We start from the raw sequence: 22695 nt of genomic DNA on the forward strand, positions 1-22695 counted from the left end.
CTTACATGGGATTCCTGTTTTCCCAAAGCTATGCCCAAATCTCATCAGTGTCAGCATAGGATGCCCTCAGATAAATGGTTGGAACTTCTTAAGACTGGTTCACAGCCAGTTACCTAACCTCCATCCATCCACTGTTGCATGGTACGATTCCATGTGAAAACGGCACTTTGAGACATGGGTACAGCCAACTGGAGCCAGAAGCATTTCCAGAATCAGAAGGTACCACTTCATTCACTTCTCTTAACTGGAGGCTCTTGCTACTGGTGGTTATATCCCCCCCAAAATAGACATATGTCATTTGAAATGATGCTATAGGCAGGGGAAATCAGAGAGAGAGAGAGAGAGAGAGAGAGAAGCATCCAATTGGCATGTGTTCTTTGGGCCTATAGAATCACTGAAATCAAGGACCCCAATCTATCTAAAATTATGGATGGTGGAGAATTGTGTTTCATCCACATTTTCAAGTAAACCAACCTAATTTGCAGTTTCTGGATGAAGATTCCTACCACAACATGGTTATCCTTCTGATTATTCACATCTCTAAATTTTGCAATGTATTTTGCAAATACAATTTTTTGTGTTGTTTTAAAGAAAAGAAATGTAGACTGATATGGAAACCGGACAGAACATGCTATGTTTTAATCCATGTGAAAACTGACATGGGCCAGATACAGATTCAACTATGACTAAATTACATTGGAAGAAATGGGGGTTAGATTTGGTCAGAATTAACATGTTCCCTTGATTTCAATGGAGTCAGCAAGTGTAACTGTAGTTGCCTCGTACTGCCAGGGTTAAAAACCAGTTAAATTCTGGCAGGATACTTTGGGAAATTCATTCACCAATTTAATATCACCTGCCTGTAAGATTAACTATTACACTGTGTTTTTATTTAAACATCATCACTGAGCAGTCACTCTCTAAATTTTTTAAGGAAACACCAAAAATTGATTTAAGGTCACCAGAAGGATGTTGGTAGGTCAATATTACTAAACATTATAAAGCCTGGAAGATTTCATTTTAAGGAACTGTAATAACTCTGTTCTTTGGCATATGTAATTCAATATTTTATATTTATGAAGATAGACATTTCTGAAGAGGTTTAATGAGTAGCAATGTAGTTTCCCATTAAAACCCAGGGCCCTCTACGATTTTTAATAAACAGTAAGTAATTCACTGCCATATGTGCCTGTGACTTTCCAGCCAAGAGTGTAGCACGTTACTTTGAAAGCTGCCTCAAAATTCTGCACATGAGCCAAAACCACCAAAGTGGTACTGCTGTACAGTATGAACCAGCACACTAAAAGAAGAAAGAAAGAAAAAAGACATCTACAAAAACTCTACTTAATCCATCAAAGAGGCACAGCTTCAGAGGTCTAATAAATCTAAGAAAAAATCAATTTCTAGATATTCTGGTAGTTTATAGACATTTTAGGATGGGGGAGAACCCTAGTACCAACCATAGAATATAAACTTTGTTGGAAAACTGTTGGTTCCATTTTCCTGACTAGGAAAGACAACCTTTTTGCTTGGAGGAGAGTTCTTCGTATGACTGTAGTGATGTTTGAGTACTTAACAGTGTTCTAGAACCAAGTAAGATGTTGTAGAAGACGTACGGCTGCCAACAGCCTGTATTCCCCGCCCTGCTTCTTTTCCATGTTTGGTAAGGGAAGCCTATGATGTGCGATATCATTACACTCAGCACTTCTTCACTTCAGTCCAGTTCTTTGGCGGCTTCTAGCAGTTGCCGGGGCATGGAGAGTCATTAAATGTGTTGATGTCATGTCATGCACTTCTTTTACTATATGGGTCCAAAGAGAAGAGTTGGGGTGTGTAGGAGACAGTTTGACAGTAGCCACAAGCCTCCCATAATGTGTAGCTATGCCTGGATTTTTATGCAATTCTTCAGCCTATATTACAGACAATTAAGGGATCCAGGCTGTGCTGTATGCAGAGCCAGTTTTCTGCTTTGAGGAAGAATGCCAAGGGGAAGAGCCTTCAGTGTGGTGGCCCCCCTCCTTTGGAAGTCCCTGCCTCTGGAGGTCAGGCAGATGCCAACTTTGTATTCCTTCCGGCACCTCCTGAAAACACTGTTGTTCAAGGAAGCCTTCCCTTAATGACAAGCTACAGTTTATTTTGCATGCTCTTTCTTTTAAAAATGTACTTTTAATGCATTTTATTCTGTTTTATTCTTATTTTATTTGTCCACCACTCCGAAATTCTGAATGGGGAGTAATATGAGAGTTTCTGCTTTTTCCTGGCAGAATGCTTTTGCTCTAGGTCAGCTTTCCCTGGTTGTTTTGGACTTCAACTCCCATCAGTCCTAGTTGACATGGCTGATAGCTAGGAATTCTGGGAGTTGCAGTTCAAAACATCTGGAGGACATAGTTCTGCTCACCTTGGCTTACAGTACAAGATCTACCTTTGCTCCTTCTTGGTTCTTTCAGTATCATTCTTATAGCTTGCTTCTGGCAAGGATCACACACCAGGGAGACTTATAGTACAATCTGTGTTTATTTCCAGGCTCCTTTCCATAGCTCCCTGGAGACCTTCTCTGCCTTTTTGCTTTCTTCTCAACTTCCTCTTCTTCCTGAGCATCTTGGCAAATATGGTCATGAAAGTCAGACTACAGAACTTCCTCTGGGGGAAACTTGCAAATACAAACAAAGGAATATTCTGGATGAAATACCCTTCCTGAAGAGAGAACCAGTTGTGAGAAATCTCAGGCAAAAGGCTTTCGGCCTATTCCTAGCAAAAATAAATTCCCGGCACTGGGTCTTTCAATACCAGCATTGCCAATTAGAACTGAAGGGGCGATAGACCTAGAATGCTTGTCAACCATCTGTGACTGGGCTTCTCTCTTATCACTTGCTGTGCCTCTACAGACTTGTGCACTTATGAGGGCCCTCCCTGGGTGGAGTAAAGAAACTGATGTAAGGAATTGCCCATTACGTGCCTTCTGGCCATGATCTCAGGTATCAGAACCACCAATATGAGAGCTGTCTTTTTTACTGATACATATTGTTCTGAAAGTGGCTGCCCATAGATAAAATCAGATGTGAGAGCATCCTAGATAATTCTGTAGCCCTGATTTTCACTGCAAAAGTTCAACAGACTTGCTGAAGAGTGAAAAATATTTCATAGCTAAATGAATACAAGGATTTAGATTTCATTCCTTTGTGTTGTCATCGACGCTGAAGCTTCTACACTTTATTTCTTTAAAAGTAACCCTAACATGAGAAAAAATAATGATCAGGAAAATATAATTGTTAGAATGTGTAAAAGCTTGCACTGACAGTAGTTTTTCTTGTGCCTTTTAGTCTAAATCCATTACTGTTGAGAAGGGGGGTGGGGTGGAAATGAAAGAGAAGTAAATTCAATACAGATGTTTCAAAGAACGCTCCACACTGTGGAGGTGATGTGCTGAAAAGCTAGAACTTAGACAGTTGGAGGCAGACAATAAAGGTACATCTATCAAGACACAGCCATATGCTAGAGAAAGGAGGAAGGTAGGAAGAAGGAAGTGTGACACTAATAGTGGAATTCTCCCAACACATACATAAAAGTTTTAGCTGACTTTTGACAGGTCTGTAAGCTTTCCAAAGACTTGGATGATTCTGTTTCAAATTAAGCAAAGTCATTTCAGAATATGAAAAAGGAATGTCAAGGCAGGCATTGGGGATGGGCTGCAAAGATGATATAGGATATTTCTTCATGTGTGCACAGATACTGACTGGGGGCCTTGCTAGACCCTGCTGGATAAGCTGGCAGGGAGACGGGGCGATGGCGCGCTAACTTTAGCGCGCGCCACCCCGCCTCCTAGACGGCCGACGCGCAGGGACTACGGAAGCCCTGGAGCGTTGGCCATTTTTTTTTGTTGTTGTTAAAGGGGCCACGTGTGCCCCGAAGACTTCGGAGAAGGTAAGTGTTTTTTTTTTACTTAAGCCCCCCCACCCTTTTTTAAATTAAGGCCCCTGCCCACTCTTTCCCCGCCATCCCTCCCTGTCCTGTGTGTCGTCCTGCGCCCTCCCTTCCTGTCCTGTGTGTCGCCCTGTGCCCTCCCTCCCTGTCCCGTGTCGCCCTGCACCATCCCAATCTCTCCTGCTGGGTCCGGCCTTCCGCCCCCCTGGGATTTCCCCCCTGGCCCGATGGCCACAGCGCTCGTATGAGCGCTGTGCCCAGTCCGTGGCTTTTCCCGGCAACTCGCGAGTAAGTGAGTAGCCACAAAAAGCCATGGACCCTGCTAGACGTTCCTCAGGCCGGGGCTGCGGAAAAGGCGCGCCATAAGCGAATTCACTTATGGCGCGTTAGGGGAGGCTTTAGTGCAGCCTGGGTCCGGATTCCCCTGTGCGTCATGTGGACGCACAGCAGGGAAACTGGGCCTCAAAGCGCGCTAAGGCCTCGTCTAGCAAGGCCCCCAGTCCGCATATCCTCATCCAGTGCCTTTTGCTAAGGCATAGGCCTGCCACTAATTATCTAGAGTTGTAGATGGACATCAACCACATTCATGAAAGTAAACAATGTGCTAGCAAAATGGCAGTGGCAAGGTGGATGCAGCAGTTCCCCTCATGGTTGGGTTGCATTACCTATGAAGAAAACTTCTGACTAGATCAATGACACTGGGTAAGTCAGTGAACGTGTTATGGGGGAAATAAGAGAATTCAGCATGGAGTTGCTGGTTTTAATAGCAGTCCCTTGTTGCAAATAGGGTGTAGTTCTGTACCCAGGGATATCCCATGGCTGCTCATTCCTCCTGTGCAGCTGGTTCTCCCACCATCACCATCAATTCCATTTCTGCTGGTTCTGTGATCTCCAGCAATGCTACAGTAACCTCTGCTTCCACAAACACTGTTAGATAATCATCCTGTCTTTCCAGTATGAGGTCATTGTAGGAGTACATCATTTGAATGAGGGGGAAAACCCTGAAATATTTAGTAGTAGATGAAATCATGGATCTGACCCTATGTTGGTCATTGTATTGTGTAATCATGTAGTTGGGCTTTGCTTAATCAGTTATTGGACATGAATTAGCCAGGGCTAAACACTTTTTAAGATTCTTTGATTTCAGTTCGAGAGAGCTAAGCATGTCCTTAAGTTTCTTAATGAAATTCCATAGAGCTTATCTTTGGTCCAGTCATGCCCACAATAATGGTTTGGTTAATGTTGGACTAGACTTTTGGACAGAATTCAGGACTTTCGGTAAATGTCTAAATCAAGGGTGGGCAACATGCAGCTCCCACCACATTCTGAAATTCAGGGATACCCCAAAATAAAATGGCATCCAGAGCTGCTACAGAGCACCAAAAGGGTCAAAATGTGCTGGCTTGTAACCTAATTGCAAGGCTTTGGCCGCTCTGCAGCAGCTTCAGATGCCATTTTGTATTTATTTTGTTTTAATTTTTTATTCTTTTCTCCCTCTGTTTTTGGCACCTGCAGGGGTGGGACCCCTCCCAAAGTTGTCCACCCCTGTTCTAAATGCTTGATAATATGGAAATAAAGCTTAACTTCTTTCTGCCCACCTTCCCCTAAGAAAACAAACACCCCATATTAGCTATGGCAGTGGATTCAATTGAACATGGTTTATTTCAATGTCTCTGACCCTTTTTACTTGTTCAGATGAGCTCACTAAGCCAAATCATGGCATTGTTCCCAAACGACAGCAGTCCTCATCTATCCAGAAGTGTGGAGATTTCTGCAAGATCCCTCTGCACATCCTTTCTTGGGGACTGTCACTTTACAACTGAGATCCCTCACAGCTGTCATGAGAGTGGACAATTCAATTCAAATCTCACTTGCAGGGGAGTCTGTTGAAATTATGAAATGTTCACTCCTCCTGACCCACTAGTTATCAGATAACACACGTGCAGCTGAAGTAGAAGAGATGATGTGTCAAGGAAGACTTAATACTCTTCAAAGGAGAATCTCTGTTACCATAATCACTTAGAGTGTTGGCACAGAAAGGAACAGGAGGGGCCTCAGTCCAACTGGTTCTTCTCTTCCCCATGGCACATTCTGCAACTATCAGATTATCACAGCAGAAAGTGTCAGCTGTTTTATATGTTCTCATAGTTAAATCATGGATCTGGCATGAGAAACACGTTCAGCCTTTCCGAAACTAACTCAACAAGATTGCCGTTTGGAGAACATGCCCAGATTAACAACTGGCTTTACACATGCTTACCAATTGCTAACCAATTAATTCCACTCATTTATTTAACATTTATTTGAAGATGCATTAGTGAGGAGCATTATATGATCACACAATTAGATGAATACATGCCATTAATGAAATTATCTCTCTGCAAATTCATCCTAATTTATTTATCCCCCAAGCTTTGCAAATGTTTGCTACCCCACTTGTGTGAAACTTACAGAATATTCTGAAAATGACTTAAGGCATGATTCTCATGTTCCTTTTATACATTCTTTTTGTACTTGTTTTGTGTGAGCAGTCAGTGCTGTGATCTTTGGGTTTTTCTACATGAGGCATTTATCGTGTGCTCATCATTCCCTATTCACAGTTGTTTACGGATTCTCTAGACGTCATCATGACTCTCCAGTTTTGTGTCTGTGTCTAACCAGCACTATTGGGGAGTTTTTTTAGAACAGGGAAAATGAAACATTTAATTGTGAAAGTGGGGGGTGAGCATGATTTCTTCTTGTTAAATTGCACTATTCCACTATATCACAGTGCCACCTAGAGGTTTTGTAGTGGAAATGCAGGAAAGGAAATGGTCCATGTGTATTGCTTGGATCTCAATTCTGTGACGAAACTGAAAATAAAGATAGCAGATTAACAGTCAGTTAACAGAAAAGCTCTTTGTGGAATCCAGCAAGAGAGACTCATGGCGAGCAACAAAGAATAATCAAGTGAACTGAAAAGTGTGGAAAGATAGGGGCAATCTGATAAGCAGTGAAGAACGCACGGGGGGGGGGGCAGTTTCCTTAGTGACCTGATGCTCAGACTAAAGTAGGACATGGTTTATTTATAATAGGAGGATTGAAGAAGTCATTTCCCCCTGATCATTCTGATGGGAGGGGTTCCAACCAGAGATTTTCTACCCATTAGCTTGAAGGGACTGTATTTCCCCCTGCTATCAGCTATCTTAGAGGCGTAGTGAAGAAAGAAAGCTTGATTACCACAGCTTCTAGCTAAAGCCCAGAGTAACTGACACAGGGTGAGATCATTAAAATCTGACTTGCACTCATCATTTTTGCATAATAAGCATCTCAATACACATCCATTCTGTAGACAACCACACAGCCCTATCTTGAACATGGAGACTCATGTCTTAAGACAAGAGTCCCACATCAGTAACCACCACACAGCCCTATTGGGCAGAGTAGAAACTGATGCATATCTGAACAGCAGACACACATGCACTCAAATGGAGAGTAAGCCCCATTGATGATACTGAATTGGAAATATATCTCTAAAGGCCAGGAGTCAACCATAAAAGAGGGAGGAACATAATCTTCAGGGACCCCGATTCTGGAAGGACCTTCTAAAGCAGCAGCAGAATACAGCTAACACCCCTCCGCCACTGCACATTTTAATGCATCCTGGACCAGCGACATTGAGGTCAGCAAACACAAATAGATTTTCCCATTTCTTGGTTTTCCAATTAGCCCTTGCTATTTCAGCCTCTATGGCTTCTTCTATATTATTTTAAATCATCATCATCATGATCATCATCATCATCATCATCATCATCATCATCATCCTGGGCTAGCTCTACAATATTGCTTTATAGCAGCATTGAAGTACACTGAGACATTCCATATACCACTTTCATGGTGTTGCTTCCTGCTTCTTATTCCACATTATTCAAAATACAGCAACAAATGTCACTGTGTGTCCTACAAGGTAGAAATATGCAAGAGGGATATATCGTTACCATGATGGGATCGTAATGATTTGACACAAGGTGTAGATCTGGCCCAGATCATTTAAGAAACATGGGAAAGGACAATGTAACTCCTCATTTTTGAACACCTCTTGGCAAAAGCAACACTATTTATTTATTTAAAACCTTTATATCCCGCCCTATATCAATAAGAGCTCAGGGCAGCGTACAGATAAAAGCATACAGTATAAAACAGTACATATACACAGCTAAAAACAAATTAAACCATAAACCAAGTTAAAACAATATATAATTTAAAAGCAGTAAAACAATTAAAACAGTTAAAACAATGTGCCATCTTAGTGAATTCAACCATTAAAAGCTTTGTTAAAAAGCCATATTTTCACTAGGTCCACTCGGAACTCTAAATTGATGGAGAGCTACCTGTTCCTCACATTAGCCAAGCTAGAGAGTACTTTTCTCTCCCCTCCACCCCTCCACACCTTTCCTTCTAAGTTACCTCTGTCAGGTACACTGGAACTAATAGGTACACTCTAGCATGAGTTTTCAGTAGTAGCCAAGAAGAGGCAAACCCACATAAAGATGTGTGTATTCATAAGAACTGCTCTTCCATCAAGAAATGACACATCCTATTCATACTGCGGTGACGTTTCCATTTTCCTTCCTGCCAAAGAGTGAGACTGAAAACAAGTTTGTTTATTATATTTACTTTATTTACAATATCTGTATACTGCTCCAATCCAAGATTTCCGAGCGGTTAACAACAGATGGGAGGAATAATAACAACAACAACCATCATGTTAAAAATTCTATTTTTAAAAGAAGCAGAGTTTTGATAAAACCACAGCTGGACACTCAAGGAAGGCTTCCTGAAATAACAATGTTTTCAGGAGGTGCAGGAAACACCACAACACTGGCACCCGCCTGGCCTCCAAAGGCAGGGAATTCTACACAAGTAGCTCAAACAGAAAATGATCCTCGTATCATCCACCACTTTTCCCTGCTGACCTGTAACACTGCCATTTCACACACTCAGGCCATTGGCTGAGCATTTTCCTCTACTAAAAGTGGCCGTGTGGATCAGAATTAACTTCCCTATTTTGTACAGCTATATAATTAGAAAGTGCCAATAGCAAACAAAACATGTGAATGAAGAGGTTCATTGCTTAAGCAAATTCTACGGTCCCTAAAATCTAGTTGTTTAGCCATATGCTCACCTTCTCCAGCTTTGCCACCACATGACCACATTGCACATTCTAGTCATGCTAAGACTCTAAGGAATCAGGGAAGCTGGAGTCAGGCTAGCATATGCAATCATTCTTCAAGTGCTACAGTATGTGACATGAGGGATCGTTCCAGCATCTTGGCTTGGCCTTCAAGACTTTGTTTAACAGGTGCAACAGATGAACTTCTCACACACCCTGCTTTGCATGTATGAGACTAAGCTGTCGCCAGTCCTAGATGCCAAACTTTTGAGCTTCCCCTGCATAGCTGGGCCATTGGACATTCACATGAATAAGAGCCATTGCAGAATAGGGGACATGATTCAATGGAGATGCCACATGGGCTTCTACCCTATGGGTGTCTGACAAGTACACAAGCACACAGGCAACCTGGTGATTGAAAAGAAAGGACCAATCTATTTTTCTAATGTCAATTTCCAGGATACCTAATGATTATGATCCCAAGACGAGTCACTCATTCTACACATACAAAGCCCAACTCCTAACAACCCTTCATGGCATGTTATGCTATATACTAATAGCAAATTCATTCTCTAGGCGTGGATGTGGGACATCCATCCAAGCACAAGAGGGGAGTATCAGCCAGTGTGGTATAATGATTAGAGTGTTGGACCAGGACTCAGGAGATCCAGGTTCTAGTCCCCACTCAGCTGTGAAGCACACCACATGACTTTGGGCCAGTCACTGGCTCTCAGCCTAGCTTACCTCACAGGGTTGTTGTGAGGATGAAATGGAGAATATAAATGTAATAAAATAAAATAAAATAAAAAGCACAAGGTTTGCAGGAATACAACCATTTTTAGGAAAAGATTGCAATTGTTTTCAGACATGGAACAAAAACAACCCAATGAGGACTGTGCATGCTTAGCGGGCACAGAATGCTGACTGGCTGTTCGAGATGTATAACCTCTTAAGACAAAATCCTACTTAAGCATAATCTAAGACCAAATCTACACCAAGCGGGATAAAACACTTTGAAAGCAGTTTGAAAATGATATATAGCGTGTGTCACGGGCCCCAACAGTTCTCAATGCAATTATAAACCATTATAAAGCAGTAGTGTAGATCCTGCCCAAGTGAGTATTTATAATGTATTGTTGTACTGAATACATTGATTCAAATCATGCTTGATTATGTAAAATGCACATGGTGATTATGTGCAATAAAATCCCAATATTTGATAATCCCTCCATTATCAATCATACAACAACACTGCAGGGTTAAAATTTCAGAGAATGGGCCAGAACAACACGCAGGAACATGTATATTGAAACACGATCTGGCCAAAGTTAAGCATTTTTATTTCCCACTGATTTTCATAGGAGAGATGTAAGTACCTGCTTAATTGTCCCATAGAAATCAATGGAACTTAGAAGTGCTTAACTTTGGCTTGATTGTGCCCATGCTGTTCTATGGAATTATGACTGACTAGAGTATGGAATTATTTTTTTGGAACTAGTACACATTTAATAACCTTAATGGATGGAAATGTTGTGTGCTGTTTACTTGGTGAGGTCAGAAGTGACAGTCTCTAAGATGCTTTCAAGATTATCCTGAATTAAATGACATTTTAAATTGCACTTAAAATTAACGAATTAACAATGTACTAATTAACAATGAGCAAATTAACAGTTAACAGAAAAAAAGGTCCTTCAACTTCCAGCATTCCCAGCAATGCTAGGAGCTGTAGGACTTTTTCTCTCTGTCCAAACATGGGATGCTTTAGGGTGGATAGGGATGCTTTAGGGTGGATTCCTGCATTGAGCAGGGGGTTGGACTCGATGGCCTTGTAGGCCCCTTCCAACTCTGCTATTCTATGATTCTATGATTCTATGCCCTTAAAGGCTTTGTGGTAAAAGGTAGGAGTTGGAACAAGTGCCTTACAATGAGTGTTCACAGTAGAACTCGGAAAAGCACTAGTGGAGTTCTCTGACTGAAAGAGATTGTGTATTTGCTATTTAGCAGCTAGTGACTACAATTGGTCCTGCAACAGGAAGAGAGGGACCATAGTGATGGGATTATTTGGTATTGCTGCCTCCAGTTTGAAAGGCAACTAGCGGAGGGGGTGGAATGAGTGATTACTAGTCCCATATACACACAAACACTAAAATAAATAAATGAGACCACAGCTTTCTTTAGTGAATGGAAAGAAAACAGCTGTACTTGTTGTCAGTATTCATGCACATACAAATGCAGATATAGCATAGGGTTTCAAGAGTTTGTTCAGTCCATTTTGGTTCCCTCTACACAGGCAGGAGTAAGAGAGCAAGCCATGTGCTCCCAGAAATGGAGGAAGAGAAGGGGAGGGGGAGGAGAAGGAAGCCACATTGTAGGCTATAGAGATCCTAAGGTAGGGTGACCATATGAAAAGGAGGACAGGGCTCCTGTATCTTTAACAGTTGAACAGAAAGGGGAATTTCAGCAGGTGTCATTTGTATCAATGCAGAACCTGATGAAATTCCCTCTTCATCACAACAGTTAAAGCTATAGGAGCCCTGCCCTATTGACCAGATGCAAAAGAGGGCAGGACGTGCAGCTTTAACTGTTGTGATGAAGAGGGAATTTCACAAGGTGTTGCATATATACAAATGACACCTGCTGAAATTCCCTTTTCTATTCAACTGTTAAAGATACAGGAGCCCTGTCCTCCTTTTCGTATGGTCACCCTATCCTAAGGCAGGATCTACACTACTGCTTTAAAACGGTTTATAACCATAGTGATGACTGTTGGGTCCCAGGACACACTCCACATACCGTTTCAAAGTGTCATATCCTGCTTGGTGTAGATCTGGACTAAGACTAGCTATTTCATTTTATTTTTAGTACAATAAGATTTGGACAATTGGGAATTCTTGTAAAGTAGTTAGAATCATGACTAGTGGAAGAAAATGTCTCAGAAGAAATATTTTTTTCCTCAGATTTATTGCCCAGGTTAATGCTGATATTTACCAGTAAATTATATAGAGATGGGTGAAATTGAATCCTTATTGGAGGCAGTCTGTGGTTCTTGAGATGTACTGGTGAACATCAGAAAAGCCTGTTTTCAACATTTATATCTGAACAATGTACCACTATTATTATTTTTACTGAGAAATTGTAGAAAAATGACTAGATAGACTTGATTGGCCTTCAAATGGGCTCATAAATGTCTAACTCTTCTAACATTTCCCACTGGTCTCTTGAAACCTTAAGAATTGCCAGTAATGGTTTCTGGCATTTCCTATAGTATAAATGGATGCAGTGAAGAAAACAAGGGTTTTATACAGTGAGTTTTGAAGACAAAGAAAATGCAAGAAATTCAATACATGATCTTATCAGAGTTAGGTATTTCCCAGTCCTTCTAAAAGCATTGATCAAAGCTAAGTCCCACTGATATCAGTGGGGACCAGGTAAGCCCAACTCATGCCAAATAGTGTTTGCTCACATAGAATATGATGGCTTTTTAAAATGTGAGCATAGCCAGAATTTTGTCAAAAGCCCATTACATTGTTTTAATAAGTGTTTGGTCTTTGTGTCTATGTATATCCTGTTGGGCATTTGTATGATTTATCTCAACAGGTTTACTTGCTTCTTTTCCTAAATTCTCCTTTAAATAAAACAATGCCTTGCTATTTTGACAGAGGAACATTCCTTAAAAGCTCCTTCTTCACTTTAGTTTGTACATTAGTGATGAAAATGAACAGCTGGTAAAGTTAAATCATCCAAAAGACACATGGGAAATTCCTCTCACTAGTATAATTTGTTTACATTGTAGCAGTTAGAAGATGACTGACTTGTTCCCTCTCCTTTATCTTCCAAATTCATTTCAGTCCCCATCTCATGTAATGGTTTCTGCAAATTTGTTTGAAATAAAGCACAACTTGAAAGTCAAAGAGCAAAACTGAAGTTGACTCTAAAAACGATTTCAACATTTCCCCTTTTTGTGTATGCTATATAGACAGGGAAGCCTTAGAGAATACCTGACTAAGTGGTAATCCTGTATTGTCTGTATTGTAAAGGAACCTTCCTAAACTTGTGTCCTCCAGATGTTCTGGACTTCATTTCCCATCAGCTTGGCCAATGATCAAGTATGCTTGGACTTGTGGTCCAAAATATCTATAAGGCACCAGGTTGGGAAGGCTGCCTTAGAAGAACAGGACCTGAAGACAGGGTGACTTCAGATTGGCCTTCGCTAGACCTAAGGTTTATCCTGGGATTGTCCCGGGGTCATCCCTGTTCATGTAAATGACACACAGGGGATCCTGGGAGCAGGCAGGGACGATATAGAGATGATCCCAGGATAAACCTTAGGTCTAGCTAAGGCCATCATTTCTGAAAAAATGCTGAGTATTTCTGGACTTTTTTTTTAAATGAACTTGGATTATTTTCCAAGTCAGTCTGATTTTATTTATTTATTTATTTACTTATTTTATTGCAATAAAAAGCTCTGATCAAATGTTGTAGGAACATACTCAGCTTCTGGTTGCGTCATATCATTCTTATTTGAAGTCACTGGTTTCTTAGTGATGCTTGATCTAAACCACTTCTTTCCATCAGTATCATCAAGGTTTTATAGCCTGTAAGGAATCTGAACCATTCTAGACCACAAAGGTATCTGTAAACACTCTCACATGCCCAAACACAAGCCAGGCATGTTCTGTTTGCTTCAATAAGAGTTCTGTATGATATTAGCACCGAGTCCATAACTGCTCACACCAAATATTTTAAACTTGCCTTTACTTCTGTAAAAGCAGCCTCTTGACCTGTTACTAGAACTAGGATATTTTGGACTTTAGCAATAGTTTAAATGGTTATGTATCTTTCAAAAATTCCATTATTTTAACCTGTTGGTTGTTTTATTATGGTTTTAATTTTTGTGAACTGCCCAGAGAGCTTCAGCTATTGGGCGGTATAAAAATGTAATAAATAAATAAAATAATAAATAAATATTATTGTGTGCTCATCATTCCCTACTCATGGTTGTTTGTGGGTTCTTTAGTTGATATTGTGGCCCTTTAGTTTTGCTTCTGTATCTAAAGAGGACTTTGTGAAAGTTTATTTAAAGTATAAACTTTTTGTGAACCGCCCGGAGAGCTTCGGCTATTGGGCGGTGTAGAAATGTAATAAATAAATAAATAAAATAAGTAGGGAAATGTGGCATTGAATTGTAAAAATGAAAGAAACTGCTTTTTTCATTAGTGTTTTTCTGCTATTCCATTATATCACAGTGCCACCTAGAAGTTATGTAGTGGGAAATCAGGAAAGGAAACATTGTGTAGTGCTCAGATCTCAATTTTGCGATGAAACCAAAAGCAGATACATCTGATTAACTGCCAATTAACAGCTTCATGTAGAAAAGCTGTCAGTTTTGTGTATCATGCTTTCAGTTTTCAGCTTTATTTAATATACCATCTTTCTCGTGCAAAAGTTCTACTCAAGGCAGCTTACAACATTTTTAGAAAATACAATTCATAAAAATGATAATATAAAAAAATCAACCAAGGAGACAGTGTCAGTAGTTAATAACAAAACATAGACACCATTACCTGCTACATACAACAAAAGCCTGTCAGATTAAACGATCTTCAAAAACTGGGGATAAACAACAACGGAGTTTACTAACTCTGGGCATGGCTTTCTCCCATAAGAACTCATGTTGGCAGAAAATGTGTTTTCCCTTGTTTTGAGTCTATACTCATAGATCACATTCAGGACAGTGGGAAGTATTTTAATATTAAATTGTCATCCATGAAAACACAACTTTTCCCATTTCTGAGGAGCGCTATAGTTTGCGCTGAAATATCTGGAGAGCACTTGCAGTCTAAAATGGAAGACAATGAGATCAAAATCTCCCAAAGGGTGTGAATCATGTAGTCAGTTTGGCACTGTAGTTTGCTCAAAGAACTTTCCAGAAACCACTTGAGGCACCCAATTTGGATAATATTTTGGCTTGTGTCATTTTTGGAAGATGCTCCTCTAACATTGGAAATTATTCCTGCACTCTCGCTATAGCTCCATTAAGCTTTTTTCAGGCACAATCCTATGCATGCTTAGACAGAAAAAAGTCCCACACCTCCAAACATTGCTGGGACAGCTGGGAGTGGTAGGACTTCTTTCTGTGTAAATGCATAGGATTGTGCCCTTAATGTCTACACAGATAGTATTTCCCCATTTTTCTTAATGACTGGGTCCATTGGCATGCACCAGGTGGTTGGCTTGGTCATTTCCTTAATTACGTCATATTCCTTCATGTTTTACAGCTCCATTTTCATTTACTGTAGAAGGGGATAGGAATCCTCCTGATATATGTTTTAAGACATGATACTCAACAATACAGTGGGCCAATCTTATTGCAAATGTTGTTGGTGACAATAAATCATCATCGTTGTCATCACCCACCGGGTCTCCTTTCAGTATGTCATTGTCCACAATTTCTCCTTTACTTTTTCTCCGTTTTGCACTCATTTCACTCCAGTACCAACCACTAAACTACAAAGTTTGTCCAGTTTATGATCTTTATGACATACCTGCTTCTCTTTGTATCTTTTTTGTGGGACAAAGTGTCCAATGCAATCTAGCTTACCTCCTCAGTTATGTAAAACAGTGTCTGCTTTATTCAGGATGAGAGGATTCTGGAATTCTTTACGGGTCTCCTTTGAGATAAATGTGACATCTGCTCCTGAATCTATTCTGAATCTATTTTGAAATTAACAGTTGCTCAACAGTTTGTTAGGTTTATCCTCCATAAACACTCAGTGTGTTTGCCAAAAATGGAACCTAAGAAAAACTGGTCTTCCACTTCTATGGTCACTTCATGCACCATCTGTGTAGAACACATGATTGTGAAGAGTACTATATTTGAACATTTCCTGTACTGGGCTCCTCTTGCTGGGTAAAGATCTCAGCTACTGTGGATCTTCCCACAGGATGTGCCTGCAGACTGAAATAATAATAATAATAATAATAATAATAATAATAATAATAATAATAATAATAATAATAATTTGCTGCAGTACCTTTTCAAATGGGCTATTGTAGTTGCTTCTTATATCACTATACATTGGGGTGTGCAGAGCGGGTCTTCTTGACCCCAAAATTTGGAGCAGTGTTCTGATGAGGTGATTCCCCACCCCAATTTTCAGACATGGGCCATCTCTCCACTCCACCAGATAGTTTGGTGAAAAACCACTCCATTTTCGGACAACTCTGCTATTATCATCAATGGGAATCAACAAAAAATACATCCATGTACATCATTTTTAAAGATAAGGAGATGAAACTAGGCACCCTGGTAGCTCTTAAGTAGGTATTTAGCCATGCCAAGTAGAAAGCAGATCCCTTCATCCCCTGATTTTTAGGATATTTTTTTAAAAAATATCCCTCTCAAACCATTCCTCTGCCCATGAACACACACACACACACACACACACACACACACACACACACACACACGCCTCTCTGATTCTGCATTAATTCATGCCTACACATTTATGGAGGGAGCTTTTATCCTTTGTTATTATTATTTTGCAGGGTGACTAGAAACACCTCCCTCTCTCAAGACGGCCAGAGTCAGCAGCAGCACTCATTCCACACTTCATGATGGAATTAGATGGGAAATCCTTAATTAATACAGAAAACTGAAGAAGACACAACACAGAACTCAAAAAGATATATATATATATATATATATATATATATATATATATATGGAGTAGACTTCAAACACACACACACCAACAAAAGGGTGTGTGAGAGTCAAGGAACTTGGATTTTAGATAGCAGACAACAAGAATAAAAAAACACACTCGGGTTTAAAGGTAAGGCATTTGGGGGGGATTTCTTTTTAAATTTCTAAGTGGGGGTAATAGGATTGAACAAGAACAAACACACACACACACAAAGGGGAAGCATGTGCTGGTACTAGAATAAGTGGCTTGGAAATTGGGGGGGTTGAATTGAAGAGCTAGCTGTCTAGCACATTATTTTTTGGAAGAGTATGTGTGTGTGTGTTGTATTGTATGCTAAGAAGTAGGGTCATTTAGAAAGTCTGACAAAAATAAAAATAGATTACTCTACATGGTAGCAAATCTCTTATCAACAGTCATATATTGACAAGAATCTATGCCTTTTCAGAGTGGGGAGGGGAGATTAATTGAAACTAATTATTATAGGCTTTCATTATTTATTCTAAAAACAAGCTGAACAGATCCCTTTCTTCTATAAGACAAGAAAATAAGACATCACAGTGAAAGGAGAAAATAAAAGAAAGAAAAGGGGCTTTTCTGAGCTCACTGCCATATTCCCGGAGGAGATCTTAGCTTTAACTGGAAAGTTTCACAAGCTGCCCATGAAGATCAGAGCACTGGGCCTCACTTGGGCTGCGGCTTTGGTGAGTCAATCTGCTCACACTTCATCAGGATAGCCTTGGGATCCCGATAAAATGATAATGATGTTGTGGGCAAGCAAGAAATGCACATAAATAAGCTACCTAAGTCCATTTTCTGAACAGTATTTTCCCCCTTCCTTTCCATCTGTTCTAGTCATTGGACACCAGCCCTGTCTTCTCAATCAAAGAGATGGGATTAGCTTCTTAAAGCGATTTTATATAGATGGTATATTTTCAGATTTTGGGAAAACAATAATAAGCTGCTGAGCATATCCTCTCTTTCCCGCAATGGCTACTTTGGGCTAAGTCTAATTTTCAGGAGCTCATTACATGCAAATCAAGATTAAAAGGTGTGTGTGTGTGTGTGTGTGTGTGTGTGTGTGTGTGTGAGAGAGAGAGAGAGAGAGAGAGAGAGAGAGAGAGAGAGAGAGCTGTATATACACACACCAACTATATGTTATCATACATGATTACCACCAACTGCCCTGGGGGAAGGATTCCAGAAGACAGAGGGAGCCAGCCAGGCAAAGAGCAGCCCAGAGCCCTGCACCATCTGGATGGTCTCTCCTCTGCCCCCACAGAAATTTCTAACATCAATTGTGTGGGGGGTGGGGGAATCCTTATGTGCTATTTTTCTTTCTTTTTAATATTTAAAATAATGTATGGTTGTTTTACGTGTAAACTACCTTTTATCCTGAAAGGTAGAATATAAGTAATTGTAAGAAATCTAATATTAGAATAAGGTAGAGCAAGGCTCAGTTTTAAACTGAAATTTGAGCAGGTGTCCATGTGCAGAAAATTTGGAAACTTCAAAAAAGTTCAAAGCTCAAGCTTTAATAGCAATTAATTTCCTCTGTGCCAGAAGAAGGCAAGGTAGCTCCTCCACCATCAGGATGATGGACAGCCCTGCTTGGCCAATCGGTGTGTTGTGAAGGCGAGCCCAGCCACATGGTTAGGCAGTCACTGCCAGCAGGAAGGGGGAAGAAGATGGAGGCGGCCAATCGGAGTCGGTGGGGACGGGCTGCATGGAAATTTCAGAGGAGAGATTCACTATGCATGAGCCACGTTTGCATTATTCATGAGCCCCACTGAGATAAGGGGCCTGAGGGGCCAAAATGCGGGAAAGAAGCAGGACTACTAATGCCCATAGTGACATGGTCTTTACACTAGTAATAAATGCACACACAAATGAAAATGCTCATATACTGTGAAACACCTGCTAGCAATCAGTCTTACTGTGTCCTGGGTAGGTATTGGGGAAGCTGTATAAACCATCTAAGGATGGGTTCACCGACAATAACCCAGGGTTAACAACAGAGTCTGAAGAAGAATGAGGATGAATTCCTGAAGAACAATGAAGATAAATTCATCGGGGTGACTGTGATTAGAACAAGTAATCTCCTAAAACCATTCCCACTTAGATAATTACTTTTGTCCCCTCCCCTCTCCCCCTTCCAACTGTCAACTGAACAAATTCCAACCCTATCCCAGCTCCAAGTTCGGTTCCGCTTCACCCACCGCTCCACTTGCCTTCTCATCCAGTTCCAAGAAGTCTGCTCTCCCCTTGCCTTCAAACAAAAACCCCAAACTCAGTTCATTGCACAATGTTTGCCAAATGACAATGTTAAACCACGATTAAAAGAAGCTTCTTCTGACTTCAGGTTAAATAAAGTTAAAGTATAAAAAATTGTTATGTTTACAACTGAATGGACAAAGTGGAAGAATTACCTCCATTGCCCTACAAGGCTTTGTAATTCTTCCCTCCAGTCCATTGCATATAGTGCTTCATGACCTTTCTCCCCAATCCTGAGACTCCAGGGCACACATGGGGATGGGGGAGGGCTCACACTGTACATACAGAGAGGAGTCTTGGCCTCACCCTCTAGAAGGTCTTAGGCATGGTACTATGCCCCAACCCCCAGATGGCAATGACAGTATTATTATTCTGCCATACAGGGTTGTTCTTAGAATAACTAATTATTCATGTGATGGATTTCAAACACTAAGAAAATGCACAATATACTGTAAAATACCAGGCTTTATTTTTTGGGTTACTAAAGAATACACTATTTCCACTACCTTTAATGGAAATTGTTTTCAATTGTTTTAAATTTTGTAAGTTTTAACACTGTTGTAAGTCGCCTTCAGCCTCTTTTTTTTAAGAGACAGGCAACTAAGAAATCCAATAATAATAATAATAACTACTACTCAGTTAAGTAATTATTTTAAAGAGCTATCTAATGGCCCCTAGACAGCTTCTGGGGCGGGGCATAGGATAATTCAGATTCCTGGATCTGAGATAGGAGACAGTGCTATGACCTTGGATCCAAGAGTCTGAGCTCTCCCACTTTCCCCTTCCCCTCACAGCCTGCACAGAGAGAACCTTGCTGGCTGCCTCCCCAAGCTTGCAAAAATGACTTTGGAGAGGAGGGGAAAGGGACAGTTCTGTGGGCAGGGAGGGGAGGGAACTGGAGAAGCAGGGTATGAACTATTCCCAGCCTTCCCCATCTTCCTGCCCTCCACAGAGCTCTAGCTAGAAGGGCAAAAAGGCAGAGCAGGAGAAGCATGGAGGTGACGATCACCTCCTTGCTCCTCCTGCTTCACATAGGATGCCCATCAATTTCTGAGTTCAGAGGCTGATGGGCATCTGGATAGGATTAAACCCTTAGAGTTTCTCTACATGAATGATTTATTGCACGCTAATGATCAGTTACTTACAGATGTTTTCAGGTCCATTACATGATGTCATCAACCTCCAGGACATCTCCCATACTTTCCCTCCTTTATCCCACTTTCAAAAAGATTGGAGATAAGCTGTAATAAGAGTTAATGGTGCCATATCGGCAGTGTTGGCATTGCGTTATAATACAGCCACTAGATGGTGCTGTTTCATTGAACATATAAAGTATTCCTGAGAAGGGAAGTTTTCGATTCCAAATCATGTGTTCGCTGTTTAAAGGAGCCCATCATAAACCTGGAAAGACTGCTGAAGAAGAAAGCCCAGTAAGGTTGCAGGATGTTTTGCTTAATGTAGAATTGCTCAGACTTCATCATCACACAGCTCTTTGGTCAGGACCAAGCTGCTTAAGCTCATTCAGGACGTTTGTTTTATCCCTCTAGGTTTTTTAATCCTTTTTTGACATCACTTTATATGAAACAACTATTAAACTGGCACTTCATTTAAAAACTAGTTTGTCTTGCAGCGTAGGAAACTGATGTTTGAGGAAAACAATCTAAAGCCATCTTTGTTTCACAGCACTAGTAGTTTAACTGTTTGTCTTATTTTGTCCTCTGAATCTAAATTATGGTGGGTTTGATTAAGACTTCCGCTGCCTTCCGTTTACAGAAGGAACTCAGCTCTAGTGGAACAAAACTGTTAAAAAGGCAGAACTAGACAGAATTTGGCGAGGCTATCAAAGAAGAGAAGAGCTGCAATTTACATCCATTGTGCGTACCTACAATATCTTGAAAGCCCTCGGGATTTGTGACCTGACCTGAAAGGGTATGTCTGTGTTTAGTCCTGGCACTGATTAATTTGTCTTCTTAGCTAATTAGGCTGAGATTTAAATAAAGCCAAAATGTTTCTTTGAAACCGGAAAGTCAAACCTTACTGAATAGCTTTAAGCTGTCACCTGCATTGAGGCTTCTCCAAGAGACCCAACTAGAAGGGCATGCCCAGTTGAATCCTATGTTAAACTACGCACAGGAATTGGAACACTGTGGAGACTATGGACACTGTGGATATCCAGGAGATACTATGCATGTCCCAAACCCACAAAAATGTTTTCAATTTAAGTACTTTTGTCCAATTATTACAGTGGGATTTATGTTCACCTAACTTTCCCTTTAATGTTAAACTGTACGTAGCGGTGAAATTAATAAAACCTGAAGAATAGATGGAATAGATGTGACTCAAGAAAAGGATACCGAGCACCAAATGAGTGCCACGTGCAAGAGATCTATTGCTTTCTTCAAATGTCCCAAGTGTTCCTGCTGCACTTTGTGTATTGACTCTCTGCAGGACTGAGCAAAATTTAGCTCTGGTGTATCCCTAGCATGCAAGCCGAGGTTTCAAATTACTGATGAGGTCTTCTTCTTTAAATGTGGTATTAAGAGTACCTTGGAGTTCTGAGCAATATCATCCATCCCTTTTTAGATCTGTCTGTTCATCACAATATTGTGCCAGAGTTTGTTAGGTAAACATGATTGACAGATACCCATCTTTATCCTTTTCACTGCTGGAGGTCAGTGCTGAGGAAAGGTAATGCTTTTTTAATTAGCTGTCGAGCGGATTGAATTTCCTTTGTGTGGACAGCATGGTGCTTTTCTGTGAGGCTGCATCTGAAGAAACCAATGACCACTTTCACAAGTGACCCTAAAAAGCACCCTCTCCTGTACTATCTGTCCCACTTATAGGTGGGGAATGAAATGCAGAAGATAAATCTAATGTACATCCTTTCTACCAGGGCCAATCTTATTTGGCATCATAGACTGATGTTAGCACAAGCAGATTTAAGCCCATGTGTGAAAACTCCCATTGTATTCTGTTCCTGGCATTACACATGGAAATAAAAATAAACAAACAAACAAACAACAACAACAACAAGGAACATTACCAATCATGAAATGTCTCTTATGGCCAAAATAAAATTTACTTCAGTCTTTAGAGATAACATAACAATGCCGAAAGAACACAAGGGTTGCATAAGCCAGATGAAAGTAATTTTGAATACATATTTGATTGCACATTAATAAAAAAAATGTAACTTTAGGATATAAAAGCTGCCTGTAATGGTAGTTTCTGCTAGTTAAACTCCACAGTTAACAAAAACACTCCTGGTTGTCTTGGCAGGCAATATCAACGCAACAAATCCAATGGCAGCCTGCCGTGGCATATGCTTGGTTTAGGCCTTTAGCCATTTTGAATCTACATTCTACATCAAACATTCTGAAATTTGATCCTAGCGAACTTCCATAAAGCACAAAACAAATTGTTCACTTCAAACCTCTCCAAGTGTGACTAAGTCTACCATCTTAAGTATATTGACTAAAGAAAAGGGGGAAAAAACAAAAAACTCCAGTCCAGCCAGATTCAGTGAGACTTGGGACACAGCTAGACCTAAGGTTTATCCTGGGATCATCCAGGGTTCTCCCCTGCCTGAATACTGGATCCCCTGTGTGTCACCTAGATGAACAGGTTTGACCCCTGGACAATCCA

Source organism: Elgaria multicarinata, chromosome 4, assembly GCF_023053635.1.
Source record: "Elgaria multicarinata webbii isolate HBS135686 ecotype San Diego chromosome 4, rElgMul1.1.pri, whole genome shotgun sequence".
In the NCBI taxonomy this organism is placed as follows: domain Eukaryota; kingdom Metazoa; phylum Chordata; class Lepidosauria; order Squamata; family Anguidae; genus Elgaria; species Elgaria multicarinata.